Source organism: Chrysemys picta, chromosome 2, assembly GCF_011386835.1.
Source record: "Chrysemys picta bellii isolate R12L10 chromosome 2, ASM1138683v2, whole genome shotgun sequence".
NCBI classification, from domain to species: Eukaryota; Metazoa; Chordata; order Testudines; family Emydidae; genus Chrysemys; species Chrysemys picta.
This window is the reverse complement of record NC_088792.1, coordinates 48,191,684-48,216,189: the sequence shown is the minus strand read 5'-3', so window position 1 is coordinate 48,216,189 and position 24,506 is coordinate 48,191,684. Positions and strand designations below refer to the sequence as shown.

The 24,506-nt window shown below is 40.6% G+C and overlaps 1 protein-coding gene across 16 annotated transcripts in view; it reads right to left on the bottom strand.

The window, feature by feature from the left end:
* VPS50 (VPS50 subunit of EARP/GARPII complex) overlaps positions 1–24,506 on the bottom strand; it is a 174,644-nt gene that overhangs the window by 15,444 nt on the left and 134,694 nt on the right. The gene's annotated exons all lie outside the window — the stretch shown is intronic.

Below are 24,506 nucleotides of genomic sequence, written 5' to 3'. Positions count from 1 at the left end.
ATCTAAATGCAAAACTCAGGGTATGTCTACACTGGGACACGCAAGAAAATTAATCCAAATTAACTTTCAAAGTGGATTTGTACCCTTAATTCATTTTATCTTAATTCACAAAGCAAAAAACTAGATTTAATTAAGACCACTTTAATTCTGAATCAGAGTGTCCACATGGGGGTTCAATGTGGTTTAACTATCTACTTTGAAACTTAATTCAGATTAATTTTCCTGAGTGTTCCTGTGTAGACAAGCCTTTAGAAAACAATGGAAAATTTTAGGTGTGCAAATAAAAGCATCCAAAGCAGAGAGATTCAGTTCTGACATTAACCAAGATGAGCAAAATCACATCAGAGCTAGCTGATCTCATAAGATTTCCATGTTTTCCCAATCTTGCAAGATTTCTGCCATTTGGACACAAAGTTTTATGAGATTTCAACACCATCAGATCTAGTCCTGATTCCTGCTTTTCTTCACACTTGAGCACCATCCTCAACTTAATCCGTTGGCTAGAGGATCCCCAAAAAATCATGTCGCAAGAAGCTGCAATTTTATCAAACACAAAGAAAAGAAAGAAAGAAAGAAAGAAAGAAAGAAAGAAAGAAAGAAAGAAAGAAAGAAAGAAAGAAAGGAAATGAATATAGTCTTTGTAGCACAGGGCATCTGTGACCAATTGTTCCCCTCCCCCAAATTGGGATAGTACAAATGTAAAAAAAGCATCAGCCAGCCTACAGGGCATGCGCAAAGGTGCAGCTACCATAAAAATCAGCAAGGGCAATCTGTGCCAGGACTTCTTTCTATGCTACAGTGCAGTTGAAGCTAATAGTTCCCTGTATACTATGCTCTGCTGAATCTGTCTTGATAAATACCATGCAAGTGTTAAGTCAAGCAGCTATTTAAACTGTTTAAAAATGAACCACTGTTCATAACTGAAACTCCTCAAATGATTGGCAAACCTCACACCTATAATTCTCAACCTGCTAATGCTTAACACAGGTCTTTAAAAGCCGCAGTTCACAGCAAGAGCACTATGAAAATGCACTGGTTAAAAGCTTGTCTTCAAAAGCAAGATCAGGCCCACCAGAAACATTTGTGTCACAGTTCAGGGCAACTGTACCTTATTTTTCCAGTTACATAAGTAACCAATGCCAATATGACGACATTGATTATTAAACATTTACATTTTGGTAGCACCCAAAAGGTACAGGGGTATACGGTCCCCACCTAAAAGGTTTACAGTCTAAGAGACACCAGCAGAGACAAAGGGTTTGGGAAAGGGATACAACACACAAGCTGTGACATATTACAGATACATAGAATATCTTATATCAATTTTATAAATGTTATATCAGGGGTTCTCAAACTGGAGGTCGGGACCCCTCAGGGGGTCGTAAGGTTATTACATGGGGGGTCGCGAGCTGTCAGCCTCCACCCCAAACCCCGCTTTCCCTCCAGCATTTATAATGCATTTATACTAAAAAGTGTTCTTAATGTATAAGGGGGGTGGGGGGCTGCACTCAGAAGCTTGCTGTGTGAAAGGGGTCACCGGTACAGAAGTCTGAGATCCCCTGGGTTAGATGTATCCGTATGGAGTTTATATTTTAGCTCCATAGTAGAGTTTCCAGTGGGAATTAAAGTCACTGCAGGGTAATTAACAGAAATCTGTACGCAGATAAGTCTGAAGAAGTTTCACCTCCACAGGGGAAATTACATATACTAATTTGATAAACTGGTTAAAGAGAGCTAACAAAGAACCGCGAACTATATAAAGTGATTACCCTGAAGCAGGGAGAGAGATCACTCTCACTGTATTCAAGAACTACTTGTCACTGTGACCAAGAGACAGGACTGGCTCTAACTTTTTTGCTGCCCCAAGCAGCAAAAAAAAAAAGCGCCGCCCCGCCGAGCCTCCCCCCCACCCCGAGCGCCGCACGCCACCCCCCCCCCCACGCCGCTGGAGCCCAACCCGCCTCTGAGCGCCGCGCCGCCGGAACCCCACCCCCCCGCCGAGTGCCGCGCCCTGCGCCGCCGGAGCACCCCCCCCTGCGGAATGCCACGCCGTGCCACCCCCCCCCGGCACCCCAAGATTGGCCGCCCCTTACCAGGTGTCGCCCCAAGCATGTGCTTGGTTGCCTGGTGCCTGAAGCCAGCCCTGCCAAGAGAGACAGGGCCTGCAGTACTTTGCTCCTTTCAGGTTTTTCATGTGGAAGATGGGCAACTGACTGGTAAGCTAAAACCTCCATGTAAGCTCTTGATTTTATTTAAAATAGGTTTTCTTTGTAATACTTTTGTTCTGAATAAATACTTTGCTTCATGAAGACTGGCTCATCACTAGCTAACCCTGTCATAGCCCTCGAGAGAGCAGAATTGCAGGTGCTGACCTAAAATCAGACCTGCTAAGGTGATCACAGTGAATTGCAGCCTAAATACCTGGTCTAGAGGCAGAGAGTGATGGGACTGCACCACGAGAAAGGTGACCGCTAGAGGCTTGAGACCTAAGCAGGGTGCCCTCCAAGAAACCATGAAGGAGTCAGAGGTGCAATTACCTCAGAAATTGTGATACAAGAAAACACAGATAGTTGCCACAGTTTTGTTATTTTCTTTTTACTGGGGTTAGAAAGAGTGAAGAGGAATAGCAAGGATTGGGGAGCTACAAGAGTAAATGTGTAAGGAAAAGGAATCAAGAGGAACAGTCACAGCTGCCTATTCACGGTCAACCGGCAGGATGATTCTGTAGGCATCAGGCAGAAGGACTCTAGATGAGGGATCTGAAAGAGGATAAGGTACTGGCTGTACACATTTTTTCCTGGGAGCTTTTCACATATATAAAGTAGGGCTGTCGATTAGTCACAGTTAACTCACATGATTAACTCAAAAAATGCATCGTGATTAATCACAGTTTTAATCGCACTGTTAAACAATAGAATACCAATTGAAATTTATTAAATATTTTGAATGTTTTTCTACATTTTCATATATATTGTATTCTATGTTGTAATTGAAATCAAAGTGTATAGTTTTATTACAAATATTTGCACTGTAAGAATGATGAACAAAATATTTTAAATTCCTCATACAAGTACTGTAGTGCAATCTGTCATGAAAGTGCAGTTTACAAATGTAGATGTTTTTTGTTACATACTGCACTCAAAAACAAAACAATGTAAAACTTCAGAACCTACAAATCCACTCAGTTCTACTTCTTGTTCAGCCAATCACTAAGACAAACTGTGACAGGATCCCCCCGGGGTGTAGCCTGGGACTGTGGGACCACTGTGCCCCCTTAACTTTCTCCAGCCTGGGCTGTCTCTCACAATGCCTTGTTAATGACCAGCAGCAACCCCTCCAGGCATTGTGATCACTCAGCACAACAGCATGTGGAGCCCCACCCACCCAGTTAGATTGCATGAATGCTCCCAGAGCCACTCATGAATCACACAGAGAAAGGGACCAGAGTCAAATTCCCCCCGCCCCCCCCCCCAGCACTGTACCCCAGGAATATACTGTCTTGCACTGCTCAAGATGGGCAGTGCAGATTTATTAATTGGTTCACCACTTCATCAATTGAAAGTTGACATACACAGTCTTTGCAAAACCTGAGCAGATTTGCCCCACAGTTCATACAAACTCACTGGTAAAGATAAACGATTAAACAAATGTATTGACTATAAAAGATAATTTTTAAGTGATAAGCAAAAAGTCAGCTAGTTACCAAAAGAAATGAAATATAAGCATGCAGTCTAAACTCTCAACCCCATTAGACTGAGCAACATCTAGATTAACCAGTTTTTCTTACCCCAAAGAATATTGCAGTTCTTAATATAAAGGTTTGTTCATTAAACCTGGGCCAATCTCCTCTGTTGGAGTCGTGTTTTCTTTTCAGTGTCTTAGTTGCTTGCAGTGTAGGTGGGGGCAGGAGAAAAGGTGAAGTATGGGCCTGCTCTGTTCTGTTTTATACCCTCAGTCCCATGTGCTTGGGGAACAAACAAGTCCAGGTATGTCTGATATGAGTCTCTAGGCAAGGTTGAGCAATTCCCCTGGTGTGGCCTCATGCAGGTGAGTTATTAAATTGTAGCTTCCTTGCTGGACAATGGCTATTGATGGGTTGTTTGAAAACCTGCCCAGGTGTTGGTTACTTTCCTTGCTGTTGCCTCTGAGGAGCTACTACTTACAGCATGTTTTAGCGACAGGCATACAACACAATTATCATAACTTCATATATATTAATGATATACATATATGGATAGAGAAATGACTTTCAGCACATCATAACCTTTCCCCTGATACCTTACAAGGCATGCTTTATATGTAAGATCACAAACATAAAAATGAGGAATATGGGGGTTCCAGGACACTCCCCCAAGGTACAGAATGTCACACAAACAAGTTTGTTTACATTTACAGGAGATAATACTGCCCTCTTCTTATTTACAAGGTCACCAGAAAGTGGGAACAGACATTTGCATGGCACTTTTGTAGCTGGCATTGCAAAATATTTACATGCAGATATGCTAAAAATTTGTGTGCCCCTTCATGCTTCGGCCACCATTCCAGAGGACATGCTTCTATGCTGACTATGCTCGTTATAAAAATAATGCATTAATTAAATTTGTGACTGAACATAGTACTGTCTACAATGGGGGTAAGTCCGTTTAACTGTGTCACTTAGGGGCATGGATTTTTCACACCCCTGAGTGATACAATTATACTGACCTAATTTCCTAGTGTGGACCATGGCCCAGATTATGCGCCTGAGTGACTGGGAGGATGGTGGTGATTGAAGGGTAGGAGAGAGATCAAGAGTTCCGTTTTGGCCAGGCTTAATTTAAGTTCATGCCAGGCCACCCATGAGATGTCAAACACAAGCAGAGTCGCAGATTGTGACAGAAGGAGCCACGTCTAGAGTGGAGAAATAGGCCTATAAATAATAAGAGTAAAGATAACAGATCACCTGATGATAGGATGTAGAGGGACAAAAGAAGGGACAAAAGATGGAGCCAGGTGGGATCCCTGCTGAAAGTTGGAGATGAGATGAAGACCATGCACCGAGCAAAAAATTTAAGATACAGCTAGTCAGGAGAACTAATAAAAGACAAAAATCATGAAAGCTGAGGGAACATAAGATTTTTAAAGGAAGGAGCATGGTCAATAGTAGTAGACAGTCTCTCAGGAAGGGTGTGAATGGCTAACAAAAATTAACTGCACCAGCACATTATTTGAAAATGTAGCTATTCCTTTGAATTACACTCTTAACTTTCTGAATGCAAACACTTTGCAAGTATAAGGGCTAGAAAGTAAAACAAAACAAAAATAAACAAACAATGCTTGCATTCTATGGAATATAAATTTGTCATGTAGATTAGATAAATACCACACCCGGCGAGGAATTTTGGCACCACTGTTGTAAACTCTTTGAGGCAGGGATCTTGATTATCTATGCCAAGAGATCCCTAGCATATCTTCGGAGACAGTACAAATTAATGAAAAATATGTCTATTCAATCCTCTAGGCACAAACAATCCAATTCTTTAAAAATATACTTTCACCCAATGTTAACATTTAAATACAGCGAAACATCAATTTCAAATCCCTCTCTGCCTTCCTCCTTCCCAATTCACACCACCTTTCAGAGAATGCTTAAATACATACATACAGTATCCTTGCAATGTTTCCTGACAGTCAAAAATATCTGTCCTACCTGTGATGGTGCACCCATGTATGTGTGCGTGTGTAAATGACATATGTAGCATAAAACATATTCCAGTTGCCATGTAACATATCTCTGTAAAGGTTATGATCTACTGAATCTATTCATCCTATTTGCATGCGTCATTGTTGTATTCAAAGTTATGAGTATTGTCTGTGTAGCATTTGGTCAGCTTCTTGAGAAAGGAATGAGCAAATTAAATGCCCAATGAAGAAACACTTAAAAGACAATGAATCTTGGAAGGCTCCAATCCACATAAGAAGTCTACCTGAGGACATTCAGGGTAGCATGTACACAATGGCTGCTGCCTGTAAAAACGGAGTCATGCATATACATGTGACCTTCTCATGTGACTCCAAAACTCCATCTTGGAGCTGGACTTTGCATAGGAGAGCGGGGGGAGGGGGAGGTGTCTCCACCCACAAGATAAAATCTATTTAAACCCCTGGGAGACCCCTCCATTTTGTCTTCAGCTGGCTCAAGAGATAGCCTCTCCACCCCCAAGGATACCTGAAAGAAACTGGAACAAATGACAGTAACTACAGGGGGTGTGAGTGATTGCTGGACCCAGACTAGAGGGAGACTAGTCTGTAAAAGGAAGCTTACTGTAACACCTTTGAGGGCTGGAGTCCCAAGCTGGCAGGGAAAGCAGAGGTAGAAATAGTCTTGGCACATCAGTTGGCAGCCCCAAGGGGGTTTCTGTGATCCAAACCGTCACACTACCCTCAGAAGTAACATTAAATTTTCACAGATGTTTTTAGTCAGTCATTTGAAGAAACTCTACTTCTTTGGAAAATTGCCCAACAACATGATGAGCTTCATCATACCATCAAATATTTACACAAAGACAACTGAAAGAACAAAGAAAGCCTATAAGTATGCACTGACTATTTTTTGCTCCTTTCAAATATCCAAGCTCATAAAATGTGAGGACAAATGTAATAAAGATTGAGTGTTCCATCTTAGGTAATTCCAAGGTGTCTGTACCTTGGCATGCAAGTGCTATACAAAATAAAGTAGCATGGAGTATCAAAGTCTATTTAAAATAACTCTATTCTCTCCTCCTTTCCCCATGAGGTAGTGTGTGAATGTAAGCGCATAGACAATGGTAAGTGGTACAGGTGCCACTCCTAAGGAACACACCCTCAAAACGATGCATCATATATTTGGACCCGACAAAGTCAAATTTGGGTTCTGCAGTCAAACTCTGGTGTATGTGCAGTATCACACGATCAGCATGGTTCAGTATAGAACAGATATTCCCCTCGAGCACCTTTGAAGCCTTCCTGGATACAATTTTCTATGCCAGACTCATGAACAACGCACTTGACCTAACAATATTTTAGCTTATTTTTTTAAATACTAGCAATATGCTCCCACTGCCTATCACCTTCCATATTGAACATAACTCAGGCCCTTGCCATGACAGTAGAATTACAGTACAGAGGTTCTACTGTAACCTCAGAGTTACAAACACTTCAGGAACAGAGGTTGTTCATAACTCTGAACAAAACATGGTTCTTTCAAAAGTTTACAACTGAGCATTGACTTAATACACAGCTTTGAAACTTTACTATGTAGAAAAAAATGCTGCTTTCCCTTTATTTTTTAGTTGTTTATGTTTAACAGTACTCTTCTGTATTTGCCTTCTTTGAGGGGTGGTGTTGGGGTGTCTCTGCTGCTGCCTGATTGTGTACTTCTGGTTCCAAACGAGGCGTGTGGTTGACTGGCCAGCTGACTCTAGTGTTCATAACTCTGAGATTCTACTGTGTATGTTATAACTTCAACTAATAGTTTATACTAATAGGAGTTACAGACAAATAAAAATCATGCTAATCTTGTCAGATTCCAATTTCCAGACCACCAGACTAAACAATGTTATCTTCCTACTTTCTTGCACAGAAAAATGATTAGTTTTTTTGATGATCCCAAATGCATATCTGTTTATATCATATTTGCTAATAGAAGCATATAAACAAGAAGCCACTTTAGTCATTTAATCTGAGAAAATTAGTAACAAGCAAATGAAGGAGTTGTAGGGATAGAATTAAATTTTATTCCAGTAATATGAAAGTCAAATGTGGCTACTGTTTAATCTGAAACAAGTGCCACAGGGATAAATTAGGAATATAGTATCTGAACAGCCAACATAAGACTTTTCCTAATTAACTATTTTTATGCTTATTTTAAAATTAGGATTATACCAAATGTTATCTTTTCCTCTGTGTCAAATGCTTCATTTGAATTTTTCACTAGGTTAAGAGTCGTTCACATGTAGTTGTGTTATTAATTATTCTACACTATCTAAAAGCTTGCTAGGTGCTTCACAACGCAAATAAAAATTACATGGTGCCTGCCCTAACGAGTGTAATACTTAGCATTGTAAACTCTGCAGAGGGACGATATTCTAGTTCTGTGTTGTGCAGTGCCTACCACAATGAGGTCCTGGTCAATGAGTAGGGCTTAGGGGCACGATGGGAATACAAATAATTAATTTCAGACATTCGGTTTTAAGGGAAATAATCTAAACTGCTCTGCCAGGAAACATCATCCCATGTTACAGGATTAATGTACATATCAAATGTTATGACCTGTTCCTTTCCAACCACTCCCTTGTCACTCTTTCCTATAAATGAAATCTACTTCAATCTCTCCCCAGCCCTAGATCTGCACCATACACAGGGGGAATCGCTAGAATGCCAACAAATCAAGGAGGTCACCCAACATACCAGGAGATGCACACATACATCTTACTTCCTGATCCTGCAAGCATGTATGCACTTTTAATTTCGGTATGCGAGTTGTCCCATTGAAGTCAATGGAGTGATTCACATGCCTATAGTTAAGCATGTGAATAAGTGTTTATAGGACTGGGGCCATAGCTATTAGCAGGTTATAACAGGAATGAGCAGCAAGCTCCAATTGTCAGCAAGTGCCAGAAAGTACCTAGAGAAAAATACAAAGCCACAGTCTCTTCTTACTTACACCAATGAAAATTAGGAATCAGATTTTGAGTCTCTCTCCTCCTCTGCCCTTTTTAAAAACATGGCAAAGTGTTCAGAAATTGACATTAGGCACGTACTGTACCTTGCGGTGTCCTTATTTAACAATCTCTAGCTGAGAGCTTTGTAATGTCGATGTACGCTTTGACATAGTAGTTACATAAAATGACTATTAAAACACTTTGTTTTTCTATTTAATGTTTTTGCAAAAACATTTCAAGTACTGTGTTTTATTTTATCTTTTTTAATGAGATGCGACTTTGTCATGCCCTCAAATACATCTTATCCAGGCACCCTAAATGTCAATGGGTATTTATCTTGTTTAAATATCCTACATGCAATTATACACCATTAATTCTGTTGAAATTTTGATTTCAAAACATCATTTCCTTCTGAAGTACACAGGTTCATTCATAAATCTCCAAGCTTCAAAGCAAGATGAAAGATAAAAAGGACAGTTGAATGTTACTAAATTAAAGCAGAGTTGCAATATAAAAATAATCCCAGAGATGAGATTTTGAAAGCTCCCTAGGTATTTGGACACCAGATTCCCATTAAAATTAATGGGAACTGGACCTCCAAATCCCATAGGTACGAAACTGCCAATTTTAGACAATGGCTGATTCCACTGTGCATGCTCAGGCAGCCTGTTGACATTCAACCCAACAAGGACGTGACAGTGTTAATTGGCAGCAGGCCAGCTATGAATTTTTCATCACCCAATGGAGTTAAATATTAAATGGGAACAATAATAAAAGCACGTTTCCCATTCTGAATAGTGAAAGACTTTCACTGGCAGGACAACAAATTTTTAGCCATTCTCCGTATCCTTCCAAAATATATGGCAATCAACCAACCAGGGGCATATACCAAACTAGGAAAAAATTCAGAGCAGCCACCAGTAAGAGTTGGTGGCCACACTCTGAGGCCACCCAAAAATTTGTTGTGAGAACCCCTGAAGCATGCTTCTAACAAAATAGCTTAAAATTTACCAGTTTAAACCACCACCACTAGCCTACATTTAAATAGCAGATACTTCAATTCATACTTCAAACAGCATTATTGCAGATCATCTTTTTTTCCAGAGATCATGTTATTAACACCTCTACTATTTATCGTTGATAATACCCTGAAGCATAACTGTGCTCATATAGATGGGTCACTCCCATTGACTTTGGCAGGAACTGACCCCTGTCTCTGGAAGCAGAATTGGGCTCTTGGTATTTACTATATTGTTTATCAGATTAAATGTCCTAGTAAATATCTGTGAAATTCTGTCAAACCCTAAATCAAGTTATATCCAGAATATCAACTTTTTTATTTTTAGAGAGAGAGATATCTAGATATATACATACACACACACACACACACACACACACTGTGTTTTATTCATGCATATTTTGCTGCTGCAGTTTTAGCACCGAGAGACTGATTTTCAGTGGGGCCACTATCTGGTTTCCACTTGTTCCATGTGAAACGTTGGGTGAAACGCTGGGAGTGCAGACATCTGCACTCTTCTAATACGAGCACCCAGCTTAGAATTTTTGTGCATGGTAACCAGAGTCTAAAAATCAGGTGTTTCCGTTTTTTATTATTTAGAGCCCAAATTGAGACAATCAGCTGATGACCAATGAATTTATTCAAACTAACAAGTTAGAGTGGAAAGGCTCAGTATCCTATTCCAATTCCCTGGGCCATCTAGTCATTCAAAGAAAATATGTTGTGTTAGATCTAAATGAACAAACTGAAGAAGCAGTATAGTTGAGACTTCTATCACATATACAAAGCTAATGCTAAATCTTCCTTTTGTATACGGGGTTAGGGTTACCAAATGTCCGGGTTTTCCGAGACATTGCCTCTATTTTGACCCTCTGCCTGGACAGATTTTTCAAATAAGAGGCAATGTCCGGATTTTTTTTTTTATGAGCAGACACTGCAGTTCAGAAAGATCCCCGATTGGTTCACTTCCTGATGGTCCCTCCTCTATGTCTGCAGCTTATTGGTCCCTCACAGCTGCCAGATCCCACCCACCCAGGCTCCCAGCCCTGGGGAAGTAGAGAGTCCCATGGGGAGGCAGGTGACTGATGACTGTTGCAGAGTCCCAGGTCTGCGCCAGCCACCCTGCCACCATGACATGGAGCAACACTGCCCCCCAATCTCAAGAATGAGGCCCCAGGTACTCCCTCTTGTGCACCCCCCCAAATACCCCTTCCAGTACATACACATCCCTCTAGTACCCCCCAAATACCCACTCCGAGTACATATATCCCTACAGCACCACCACAATACCCCTCAATATACACACCCCTCGAGCACCTCCAGGTATCACCTCCAGCACTCCCAAATACCCCCCAATACACACTATATCTCTACAGCACCCTCCCTTCCAGTTCCCCCTCCCCAGCAGTGTTCTCTTTTGGGGAACATGAAACATGGTAACCCTATACAAGGATCGCTTCCTCTACAAGCCATTCAGTCCATACATTAAATGTCATCAGTTTCTATGCTCTATTTAGTTTTTCAAAGAAAACCATATAACATCTAAAATAAAGAAAGGTTCTTTTCTGATGAAGCATAATACTATCTTGTAGGAATTGTGAAGCTTGCAAAGATTACCTTTTAGAAGATAAAAACATCTATACAACGTGACTAGCAGCCACCACTCAAATGAGGGGCTTAGCGCCACAAATTAAAATTAAACTGTTAAAATGGAAGTCTTGACTGTGCACAAAATAAAGATTAAATATTCTTAAGGGAGCAAATCGCTGTCCAGTTTAGGATCCAACACCCTCTGTAAATCATGATCAAGTCTCCTCAGCCTTGTAACTATCTGCAGGCAATCAGGTCACACAACTGCATGGAACGGCTCTCAGTATTACTATTATTTTTATTACAGCGGCAACTAAGAAGCCCAAACGATGATCAGGGCCTCTTTGTGGTGGACACTGTACAGACAAGTAACAAAGAAGAAAGTCACTGCCCCCGAGACCTAGCCATCAATGTGTCAGACACTACAGGAAGGCCAAATGGGACGAGGGTAGGTGGGAGAACGAGATAACAAAAATAAGTTATTTTTGTTGCATGTAGTATAATATAATTAAGAAGAGTTATGGTACTTTGTAGATTCTGACCTACTGTTATTGCTAAAAGATCTATACTGTTGTGGGAAAATATCCACAGCAAAAGAAGAATGTGTTAAAATTACATTTCCATCCAACAATGATTTCCCAAGATTACTCTTCAGTCTGCCATTTTACATACTGTATTCAAATGTTTATATCCTTCTTTCTAATGGGTACTGTGGACTGTCCTGATTTACAGAAAATACAGATCAAACTATTAATTCTTAAAATATCTGATGACGTACATGAACAAATAGGTCTGAAATGAAATAAGTATTTTGTTATGTATAGTTTCCTCAAACAGCTCAATCTTAAGTCATTTGCAAGCACAATACTAGCATCAACAATATTTAGGCAACGATGAAGCCACTGTTGATTAAACTGTGCAGATCATAAAGAAGCTGTTTGGGTATTGAATGAGGTAGGGAACTGGAAGTTTCCTCTCTAGATCATCAGTAACCATAAGTAACAACCTACAGGATGTTGGGTACTTACATGAGATGACTTGATGGCATCCCTGGACTGATATTCTTATTGTTACTACTACAAAATTACACCCTTGTTGTGGGCTGCACGGCCTGAGGACTGAATGTATATGAAGACTAAGCTATACACTCATTCCCCAAGTCTTCTCCACCTGAGGATGTGGGAACCAATAGCGGATGGGATGGGATGAAGTTCTCACACGGTCAGTGACTGGGGCATCAGTTTTGTGGATGTTTGTCAAGCCAGTGCCTTTGAGAAACCATTAAATTGCTTTAAAACTCAGGACTTTTTCCATTTCCTTCAGTGCTCTCTTTAGCACCACAGCTGTACTAGCCTTTTCTGCTGACTAATATGAAGAAATGCAATCCATACAAAGATACTTCTAAAGGGTCAAATTTGTTATTAATCTACATCAGTGGTGGGCAACCTGCAGCCCGCATGCGGCCCATCAAGGCAATCTGATTGTGGGCCGTGAGACATTTTGCTGACATTGACCGTCTAGAGGAACGGCCCCCCGCAGCTCCCAGTGGCCATGGTTTGCCATTCCCGCAGGTTGCCCACCACTGGTCTACAGATTTTCAAAGGTTAATTAGATATAAAGACTAGGAGGTGAAGTATTTCCTTGAGATACATAATTTGTCCTAAAAAAATGTGTAGGAAAAAAAGTATCAGCGTACCCAAGTGTTATCTTGATTGTCGTGGTTCTTCAGTTCCAAGGTTCAGGAAAAATTGCTGATCATGTACTCCTACAGTCTTGAAGGATACTTATAAAGTAAATGTCATCTGCAGTAAGATTCTACTATAATTAGCTAGCCACTGATTCTCCTTGCATCAGTCAAAGTTTTATTTGTGTGTACTGAGTTGTGTATAGCATTCCCACATTCTAATTGCCCTCATTCTACTCAGGAAGGCAAGATTACTGAGAAATAAAGTGACATAACTAAAAATTGGAAAAAGTTAATTTAAAATATAAAACCGATACTAATCCCATTCCAAGCTTATAACACTGGTGAAAGGTTTGATGTATGATTATATCTTGAACAGGGTTTACCAGTAACATGCAGAGTTCTTGGTTTAGCAGTAACATACAGAGTTCTTGGTATGGAAGTCTGGCAGAAGATCTGCTACTTGGTGCCTGAAAATGGTATAATCAGCAGAAGGCAGCTAATCGTCACAACAGCAGAAATACCAGATTGTGGTAAACTTTCTAAATATTTTCCTAAGGGGTGCAGTAGTAGATTACTTTTTAACATACTCATTGTAGGTAGCAAGAGACCATTACCTTATAAAATTTGATTCAACTGACATCTGAAATAAAAAACTTGACATAGTACTTTTGGCAGTGCCACATTTATCTCTGTACCAAATGCTATAATATATGCTTCATGACTGCACTTCATTATAGGACTTCAATTATTTTAGACTTAATTTTATAATGATCCCATAACAAGCCTGTTTTTATTTCACTGGTTTACTCTAAGTAATGACATCAGAAATAGAGACTCTTGAAAATGAAGTTATGGAAAACTTCAACACATACAAAAAATGAATGATACGTCTTTTTAAGCCTCTTCCTCTATCATTTTTACTATTTGTGGTAATTTGAGCCTGTGTCACGCAGAGCTGGCTCCAGGCACCAGCGGAGGAAGCACGTGCCTGGGGCGGCACATGCTAAGGGGCGGCATTCCATCCATTCTTGGGGCAGCAAAGTCCGGGCGGCTTTTTTTTTTTTTTGGCGCTTCGGCAGTTCGGGTGGCAGTCTGAGTGGCTTTTTTTTTGCATGGGGCGGCAAAGATGGTAGAGCCCTGGTGTTATGCACATCTGAAGCATGGAAAGTTGAGCAATCTGATCACATGTTTCTCACAATAGATATAAATTAAAATCCAGTGTTCTTAAGTAAGCATGTACAGACTTACGACGCCTAACTTACATCGGACGCCACTTATGATGCTTTTCAATTGACTGCCTGTTTCGCCCGTACGACGCGTGTTTTGCCCTTATGACGAAAGCCGGCAGGAAGAACAGCACACATCACATGCTGAGCCTCCGCCAATCACTGATTTCACTGTTCAAGCTTTCTGATTGGCTGAGCCAATCAAAAACAAGCGGCAAGGCTACCCGGCAACTAGCTACCCTGGCCCTGGACCCCCTTCCAGTTCCATTCATTATAACGCGACCACAAAGTTATTTACAAACAACTCTGTAAAAAGCAAGCCCAATTCTGCATAGTATGTTGCCGGCATTCTGAGCCGCCACCTGCCTCTCTGGCATTCTGCCCAGCCTGACTTAAGACATTCAGTTGCTGTTCTTTGTGGTTCTAAAAATTTCTAAAAAAAAAATTTAAATGGCAGAAAAGCGTAAATCCAGTGCAGGTGGTGTTTCTTCTTCTAAGAAAGGCAGAACAATTACTACTGAATCAAAAATGGAGGTAATTAGGAGAGTCAAAGCATATGTGATTTTATATGTTTATTTGAATGCTGTTTACCAAATAAATACACTGATGTTGCTACATTAGCAAACTATAATTCATTTAGTACAAAAATCTGGGTTATTGTGGTGAAAATAGTGTATCAAGCCTTGGTTCAGGAACCAATCCCCCCTTTATACCATTGATTCCTATGGGAAAAGCCATTTCAACTTAATTTGTTCCTCAGAACTGCGTTGTGTGTTGTAAGTCCGAGGACTCCCTGTAATTCATAAATGTAAAGGACTATGATTGCTCCCCACCACATTGCATAACAGAGATATGTACTAAAGTTATCCTTTAGGGTGGAGCTATAGAAGCTTTGTATACACTGTCCAACGTTTAGTAGGACATGTTAAATATGAGAGAGTCCGAAGATCCCAGAGACAGACACAAAGCCGGTCAACCAAAATACTGAGAAAGTAAAGTTATTTTATTCTTCAGAATGTAATTGCACTCTCAGCCACTTTAAAACATATACTTTAATTGACTGTATCTGTCTGTCTGCAAATATTTTCTTAAGACAAAGATGGCAAGTAGGTAAGATGCAATTTATTACCCAATCACTATCTGAGCTCCTGGCAACCTCTTTCACATTAGCTTCTGCAAGTGAAGTACATACAAATAGGGTTGCTAAGCTGTAGATTGTGTTGGAATTTTACCAAACCTAATTATATCATTTAAATACACCTCTACCCAGATATAACGTGACCCAACACGAATTCGGATATAATGCGGTAAAACAGTGGGGGGGGGAGACGACTTCACACTCTGGCAGATTAAAGCAAGTTCGATATAACGCGGTTTCACCTTAACGTGGTAAGATTTTTTGGCTCCCAAGGACAGTGTTATGTTGGGGTAGAGGTGTATCAAAGTAACTTTTTCCATTTCAGATCATGCTGTACTAATATTTCTAGTGCTGCCATTAGAAAGATGTAGCTCTTTTGGGGAAAAAAAGAATCAGTAATGTCTTTTATTACTTCACCCACTTTGTCTCTAGAATATCCTGGGACTGACATGGCTACAACTACACTGGGTACCTTCATAATACATTTCAAAACACCTCCTTTAGTTAAATCAAACAGGGAAAATGCAGCACCAAAAGAGCATGTAAGCATAATCCTTTAAATTGCTAAGTGCCCTCAATACCAAGTGAAGTTCCCTGATAGGACCCACACAGCATCTCTTGAGCCTGGGCCCTATACAGTACAAATAAGGGAAAAAATAAAGATACAGTCAAAGCAAGTATTACAAGAAAAAAATCTTATCAGTTGATATTAGGCAACAAAGTATGACAATAAGGGGAGTTTCAAAAGTGCCTGAAATCATTGGAGATTGTGCTCCTAAATCCCTGACGTGCCTTTGAGAATCTCTGTGCTTAAGTTTTCAAATCAGAAAATGCTGTTTCAACTACACTGAAATTTTTCACAAAATCATATTGATTCTGACAAAATTTCCAGTGAAAACAAGAATTTCCAAATGAAAATTTTTTGATTCAATAAAATTTAGACAAAATTTTGACATTGATAACAAAATTTCCATTTGAAAGTTTTATTTTATTATTTTATTTTACTTTTACATTATTTCATGATGAAACATTTTGTTTTCTAGAACAAAGTGTCCCCAGGTGGTTGTTTTTTTGGAATGAAACAGTTTGACACTTTGATCTAGAAAATGAGGTAAATGCTCGGGGTACTGATTAGAGGAGCAGTTATTTTCAATATCCTAGAAAAATCCAAGTAAACAAAAAGAAACTACCTTCCTTCAACAAGCAACAGAGAAATTATTTACTAGTAACTAGAGTGTCTAAATAATAGCCTCTGCAGATCTACACCATGGAAATTGGCTGACTTGCCTGGCTGGCCCCACAAACTGCTCCAGAGCCATATGATCTACCAGTAGATAGGCATATATTGACCAAAGATATAACATTCCAAGTTCAATTCCCCGCTAGGTCACAAGAGTTCTCCAGCTAAAAAATTGTAACAGTACTTTACATCTCACAGGGATGATGTGACAATAAATATATTAAAAGACTGAGTGCTCAGATACAACAGTAATAGGAGCCATATAAATACCTTAAATAGACAGTTCCAAACAGATCTTGTAAGACAGACTACTTCCTAACTGCTCTTAAGTTTCTCTCCACATCAATTATTGAACACACCTCAAAGAAGTTTTGGTTTGTTTATTAGATGCTCTTGTGCGTTGTGACACATTAGCCAATCCAACCTTTCCACCTCCATCTAATGCCATATTTCTTGCTCCTTTATAGTTTGCTTCCATGAGAATGAACATCTTTCACAAATGTTCTTACATCTGCTGTCCTCCTCCTTTCAAGCCTTCCACCGGGCAATATCCAATCAAGGGGCTGTCTAGGAATAATAGCTTTTTTTTTTTTACATCTGGACCACACATCCTCATCACTCGACTTTCTTTCTCAAATCATTGTTTCTACAATCTACTGACCAGTCCTTGTAACACATCTACATTGGTTACTTTATCCCACCAGTATCTTTTGTACCAAGTATCCTTTGCAAGCATCTCAGGTGGAATGCATTAAGTGTACTGTTAAGTTTCTAGCATTTGCCAAGTTTCAGAACCACATATCAATGTGGATTTAACAACAGTATTATATAAACTTGGTCTTAACTCGTGTGCATTTCCTTATTTCTCCAAATATTTGCCTGTCTCAAAAAGACTATTTGCCTCCTCATTTCCTGCTTTCAATTCCTCATGGTTTTGGCAATCAGCACTTTTTGTGCTTCCAAGATATACAAACTCATTAACCATGTGTATTCTTCACTATCAATCATATATGCCTCATCATTGCTGACATCTCTTTAAAATGATCATGACTCATTTTCTTTTGGCTGATTCTTAATCCTACTTTGGCAGCCTCACATTTGACATTGATAGGGGTCTTTTCCATAGCATCTTCATCTGTGTCCAACAAAAAGTCATCTGCAAAGTGGAGATCATGAAGTTTTCTTCTAGTCCACATAATTCCTGTATCTTCCTTTAATGCTGCTTTTAGCATCACAATGCAGAAGAGGAGAGGTGATCAGATGCAGCACTGCTGCACTCCAGTAATGTATCAAACCAGTCGGTCTCTCCACTTTGTCCTAACAGCATCTTGAGCTTCCACACAGCATCCTAGCCTTTAACACATCTTTCACAGCGACTATAAATACAATCAATAGGTTTGATGAAATCTACAGTTCAAGATTAATCTTCTTGGATTGAAAGAGGGTAAAGATGTGATTTATACATGATCTTTTCGGTCTAAAGCCTGCTTGCTCAGTACACAGTTTTTCTTCTATGACCAGCTTGAGTCTGTTCAATAGTACACTACAGAACACTTTTCTGGGTATGGAAAGTAGTGTGATACCTCACCAATGGTTGCACACCAGTGGGGTGGGTTTTTTTTTAGTAATTTACAGATCACAGCTTTCTTCCACTTCTCTGGTTAGAATTCTTTCTTGCAAACTATATTACAAAGTATATGAGAGTGTACGTATTTCTTGCATCTGAAGAAGTGAGGTTCTTACCCACGAAAGCTTATGCTCCCAATACTTCTGTTAGTTTCAAAGGTGCCACAGGACCCTCTGTTGCTTTTTACAGATTCAGACTAACACGGCTACCCCTCTGATACGTCTTTCATGTACAACCTCTTTCAGTTTTAAACATTTCAGCAGTGATCTTATCTTGACCAGGTACTTTGCTGTTTTTTTAAGCTGATTAATTGTTTCTTCTATTTCTGCTTCTGACATTTCTACCAGTAAGATCTTTAATTCTTCACTTTCTTCTTTGTACCTATCAATTGGAATTGTTGGCTCTGGCTGGTTGAGTACTTCATTAAAATCTTCTCATCACTGTTGCTTCTGTTCTGCTTCCATTGCTAACAATCTTCCATCTTTTGCTTTTACAATACCATTGTGACTCTGGAACCATGATGATAGTTGCTTACACACCCGGGAATTGCCTCTGACTGATGTTTTTTCATCTTCTCTCACTTTTTTGTCAAGCCACTCTTTCTGATACTTCTTTATTTTTTTTCTACATGTTCCCCGTTGCAGCATCATTGAACTATGCTTGCCTCATTTTTAAGGCTTTTCTTTCTTGAATCAACTTCCACGTGCTTGGCTGTATCCTCTCTTCTTTCCTTGATCATCTTGGTCCAAGTGAAATTTTGGGAGCTTCCCAGTGGACATATCTGAAGTGAGCCCTTTGTTATTCTATATAATCATTCATTACTTGTAGTTCTTGGAATCCATTTGAGAGCTGGATTTTAAAATCCTCACTCATTCCGAGGTCAGACAGTTTCTTCACATCAAATACCATCTCTCTTTTCTTATAGTGTTTTTTTTAAAAAAAAGCTTTATCCTAACTGTTCTGACATGATAGTGGTCACTTTCTGTATCAGCAATTGGAGGAGACTGTGTAATCAGCACTATCTTCTCCACCATCTGCTGATGGCAATGTGACCCAATTGTTTCTCAGTAATTTCCATCATTTGATTGCCATGTTAGTTTTTTTCTTCCGAGAAGGGAAAAAAGTGTTTTATCCATCCCCTGCATGCACAAGTTATACATGACACAATTAATAAATCTTTCACCACAATCTGCTCATCCCCCAATTCTGCGTTTAACCATGAAATGCTCGTAGCCAAGGTTGTCATTATGAACTTGTGCATTCTCATCATCCATAAACAGAATGACATCATAAGCATGCACCTAATTTAGTACCGTCATGCCGTGTGCAGTGGTTCATGACGGTGAGTGCCAACCTTACGGCACACTGTCTAAAAGCAGGGCAGACACCCCAAATTGATAGTATGTTCTATAATTAAATTTCATCAACCCAGTAACAAATGTGAACTCTCGGATCACTGTAACACTCTTACCATGGAGTCACAGACATTCCCCTTGGGCACCCAGGCAAACTAGACTTAGTGATAAATCGTCACTTAAACCAAAAAAATTACAAAATATTCAGGTTGCTTTCAGTCCCAAGAGACCAGTCAGTCACTTATCCGAGGTCAATCTGCACCTTAAATCTCACACCAAAGACATCGCTGGTTGCCAATCCTATAGTAAACTAAGGATTTATTAATTAGGAAAAAGAAATGAGAATCTTTTACAAGTTAAAACAGGCAACATATAAGCACAAATGTGTTACAGTGTATGGTTCCAAAAGGTGACAGATGTAGTAATCTGTCCCCTGAATGTCTTTTAGGGAAAATCCAGGTTGACCCTGGGGATCTTTGTTTTTGTTTCTTAGCTCCAGCCCTTGTAAGAGTCCAAAAAGCAAAGAGATAACTATTTCTTCTTGTGAGCATCTTTATATGCTCTTCCCCCAGAGTTCAAACTGATGGGACAAGAGCTCCTGAACACACGTTCTTCATAGGCAGATAGGGCAATAAACTGGGTTTTTGTCCTACTGTAGCGCATTCAGTTTTGATAGTCCTTTTTGATTACCACTCTTGCTGTCTAGGTTCACAAGTTCAGATCAGGCATTCTTACAATTATAAAGCAAAACCTACATATTACCTTATAGTATGGGATATAGACATTGCAAGTAAGATTAATGCATGCAGCAACTTATAAGTGTTTTATAGTCTAAACACATCTTTACAAGTCTAACACTTATCTTGAACAATATTAACATATAGGTGAACTGGTCTGGTTTCCACCTATGAATCTGTCAGTGCTCAGCAGACACCTATAGCCTTGGCAACAACTGGCACATGGTTTACTAGCATCACAAGTACACCTTGCAACTTGCTGTAGAATGCATCCTTTACTTGTTCATCACAGCCATTAGTAGGTACATAACACTAGATGATAGTTATATTAGCATAATTTGGGAGTCGACTGGTTTCCATTCCTGTAGATCTTGTGTTGCCTTTTTGCTGAGGAGTACTCCAACTCCCTCTATATGGAGTATCATCTTGCCTTCCTGAATAGAGTACTCTGATATTATATGAATAGAATAGTCCATCTCATTTAGCTCACTCCAAGAATGCTAATATTGAACTGAGTCATTTCTCAAATTACTTTATTCAGTTTCCCAGTGAGACACACAGTTCTCATATTCCAGCATCCAATTCTAGTTTTAGCTTTAGCTGTTAGGATCTTGTTTCAGGTGATGAACTTCCTCATGAGTTTGGTTAAGCCCCTTCATACTTCATTTGGACTTATTTGAAGTTGACGTAATGGTTCTGAGAGGCTGACACAGACTCTTATCAGGGTTTTTTCCATAATTGTGACTTTTTTTACGTGGACAGATAGTTCACATGACTCACAATCATAAGTCCCTGGCTCTTCATTCAATATATTTGGAGCAGCCCATATTAAGTATAGGGTTCCCTCAAACTCGAGGGACGCACCTGGTAGCTTAGGATGCCTGAAGAAATGGGAAAGTAGGGAGGTTGAGCATGAATCCACACATGCACATGGAGAACTTCAATTATTTGTAGGTAACCTTCCTGCCACCGTCATGAAATTACCACTGCAGATTCCCATTGAAGATGATTTGCAAGTAGTACACAGCTGCAGGAGGTCTTAACTGAATAAAGATTTAAGTACTATTACCCTGCACAAGTATCTGACCTAGACTGCCAGTCAAGGAGGTAGTGCTTCATGAAAGTATTAACTGAACTCCAAACAGGTAGCTTATGAATTTCAGAAGCTGATGTGGTCCAAAGGAAAGCTATTGAGGCAACTCTTACTTTAATGAAGGGGCCCTAAATCTTCCAGATGTTCACTCCTCAGCCTGGTCATAAGTAGTTAGTAAACAGGCCTTACTTGAGCTTTGGAGCAAAGATTGGGGAAGTCCAAGGGGGAAACAAAGGCCATATTCAGCCTATATGACTTTCCAGATAGCTTAGGCCTGTCTAAATAGCTCAAGGTTCCTGACATCCAGACAACAGAGCCCAGCCTTCACAGGAAGCTGAGAATTTAGGAAAATACAAAGTTCTAGTTTAAGATGGAAATCTGACACAACCATTATCAAAAAACTAGGATAAGGATGGAATATGGCTTTCTTTATGAAAAATCAGTCTTTGAAGGATCTGCCATCAGGGGCTGCAATCACCTTCCTGGTAGAAATGACAACCACTAATAATGTTACTTTGAATGGAAGACAACGCAAAGGACAGAATACCAAACATGTGAAGAGCCTAATAAGAACCAGATTCAAACCCTAAGATTCCACTAAAAGACAAATAGGAGGAAATGTAAGCAAGAATATTTTCTGAAAGTATCTAAAGAGAACAACAGGGCATATCCCTTCCAGCCCCCTGCCATGAGCCGCTGCCATGCCCCCTGCCATGAGCCACTCAGGGAAGGGGGCTGGGAGCAACCCCACGAGCCTAGCACCCCAGCCTTCTGCCCTGCACCCCCCACCCCTCTGCCCTGAACACCCCCCACACTCAGCCTTCTGCCCTGCACCCCCCATACCCCCAGCCATCTGCCGTGAACCCCCCACCCCATACCCCCAGCCTTCTGCCCTGCACCCCCCCACCCCAACACACCCAGCCTTCTGTCCTGCACCCCCACAGCTCCATCCCTCTGCCCTGAACCCCCCCACAACCACAGCCCTCTACCCTGAACCCCCCACACCCCAACACACACCCAGCCTTCTGCCCTGCACCCCTACACACCCCCAGCCCTGACCCTTGAACCCCCTACACACCCAGTCCTCTGCCCTGCACCCCCCCAGCCCTCTGAACCCCCCCACACACACCCCAGCCTTCTGCCCTGAACCCCCTCCCCAGCCCTCTGCCCTGACCCCTGAAAGACCCCCCCCAGGTCTGGGGTCCCGGCCACAGGCCCTGATCAGCCTGCTGCTGGCTTAGGTGAACAGAACCCCAGGCTGGCAGCGAGCTGAGCAGGCTGGTGGCGTAAGATCAGCATTTTAATTTAATTTTAAATGATGCTTCTTAAACATTTTGAAAACCTTGTTTACTTTACACACAATAGTTTAGTTATATAATATAGACTTATGGAAAGACCTTCTAAAAATGTTAAAATGTATTACTGGCACGCAAAACCTTAAATTAGAGTGAATAAATGAAGACTCGGCACACCACTTCTCAAAGGTTGCCGACCCCTGAGTTAATTTGTGCTCCCTCTACTCGTTCAGCAGCAGATGAGCAAAAAGCCACCATGGGTACCATATAAATATTGCTTTTTAAACACTCTCATAAAACAGTGATTTAGGGCCTTAGAGACACAACTAAGTGACTAACAACATACGGAAGGGGTTTCAAAGGTACAAAAGGCACCTAGATGCCCCACTCCTAATGAAAGTCAATGACAATTGGACATCTATCTCCCATTGTTCTTAAATGTCTGGGAGTACCGGGCAGATAAAAGTATACAGTGCAGGTAATTCCATAATCATTTCAATATATACCTAGAGGCTTCTGTCAGCCGTCCCCCTTATCCATCCTGGTCCCCAGAGAACCTGCGGGACATCACCATCCTCCCCCCATTGAATGAGGGTTGTGTGTGTGTGGGGGGGGGTTAAAAGAGGGATGGGATGGCTCTATGCTGAACCAGTCATAGGAGCCCCCAAATACCCCTCCCCCATTTCCACTCTTAAATAATACCTCCTTTACCAATCCACTTCATCTAATCACTGTATCCCTTCCTATGGAGTACTTGCACCGGGCATCTGACCCATGTTTACACAATGAGTTGGGACATCACAGCCTAACTCCCATTTCATGTTTGCCCAACTAAACCCCATGAACCAGCTCCAGGAAAGGTGACCCACCCCACTTAACCTTGGCCTGAAGGTGAGGGAAAAAATCCTTCTCAGCGTCCGCAGAAAGAAGCAACTAGCGCAGTGCCTGCAGCGGATCCTGACCAAACCCAGTATTTCACTGCTTCCATGGGTGGGAGGGTGAGAGTTGCCCTGCTTGGCCCAGGTAAAAAAAAGGGCTTTCCCTGCACTGGCATGGACGTATATAGTCCCCACTCTGTTCTAGTCACCAGCAGGAGGATGGATCAGCATCCCCACACTTACCTGGTCTGCCACTACAGCACTCCCTGGCTCTCTAGCTCTTAAAGGGCCATACACCTTTTCCAGCTAGCCAGACAATGGACCCCACTGCTAAATATGCAGTGAGGTTGTGTGTGTCTCTGGAAAACTGTGGCTTTACAAAATAGTAAATTTTTGGGTATGTTATCATACAAACCATTTAAGACCGAGGTTGTAGGAAATTATTTCAGTGTCGTGCCTCAAGTGTTTACATTTCAAAGTAAGTAGAAGGAAAGAAATACTAAAAGCACGATTCTTCACTCCTCTGCTTCATTTCTATATGCTTTTTGCTCTCCAGTTGCATTGCACAACCCTAACATTTAATCACCTACCTAAATGCAAAAGTTCTCATATTTGCTACGCCCTCAGAGTACTATAAAGTGTAATCAGCTGCCAGTCTAATGCAAATATGGTATTTATTTACCCTTTTTCATGAAAAACAACTGTTAAAATGACTCATGGTGTCTATGTTGTAACATGTATGGCAGGCAAAGTGACTATATGTACGTTGTGAGAAATGAATTATATATCATCGTTTTTTCCTCAAGACTAAGCTGTCATTTAAAAGTTATACCACAGAAAAAATCTGTTAAACTGCTATCACAGATATACATACTTTTCTCAGGGATTTAAATGTGTGAAAATTTAGAAAGCTTGCCATTAATTTATGTAAAGGCCTCTTA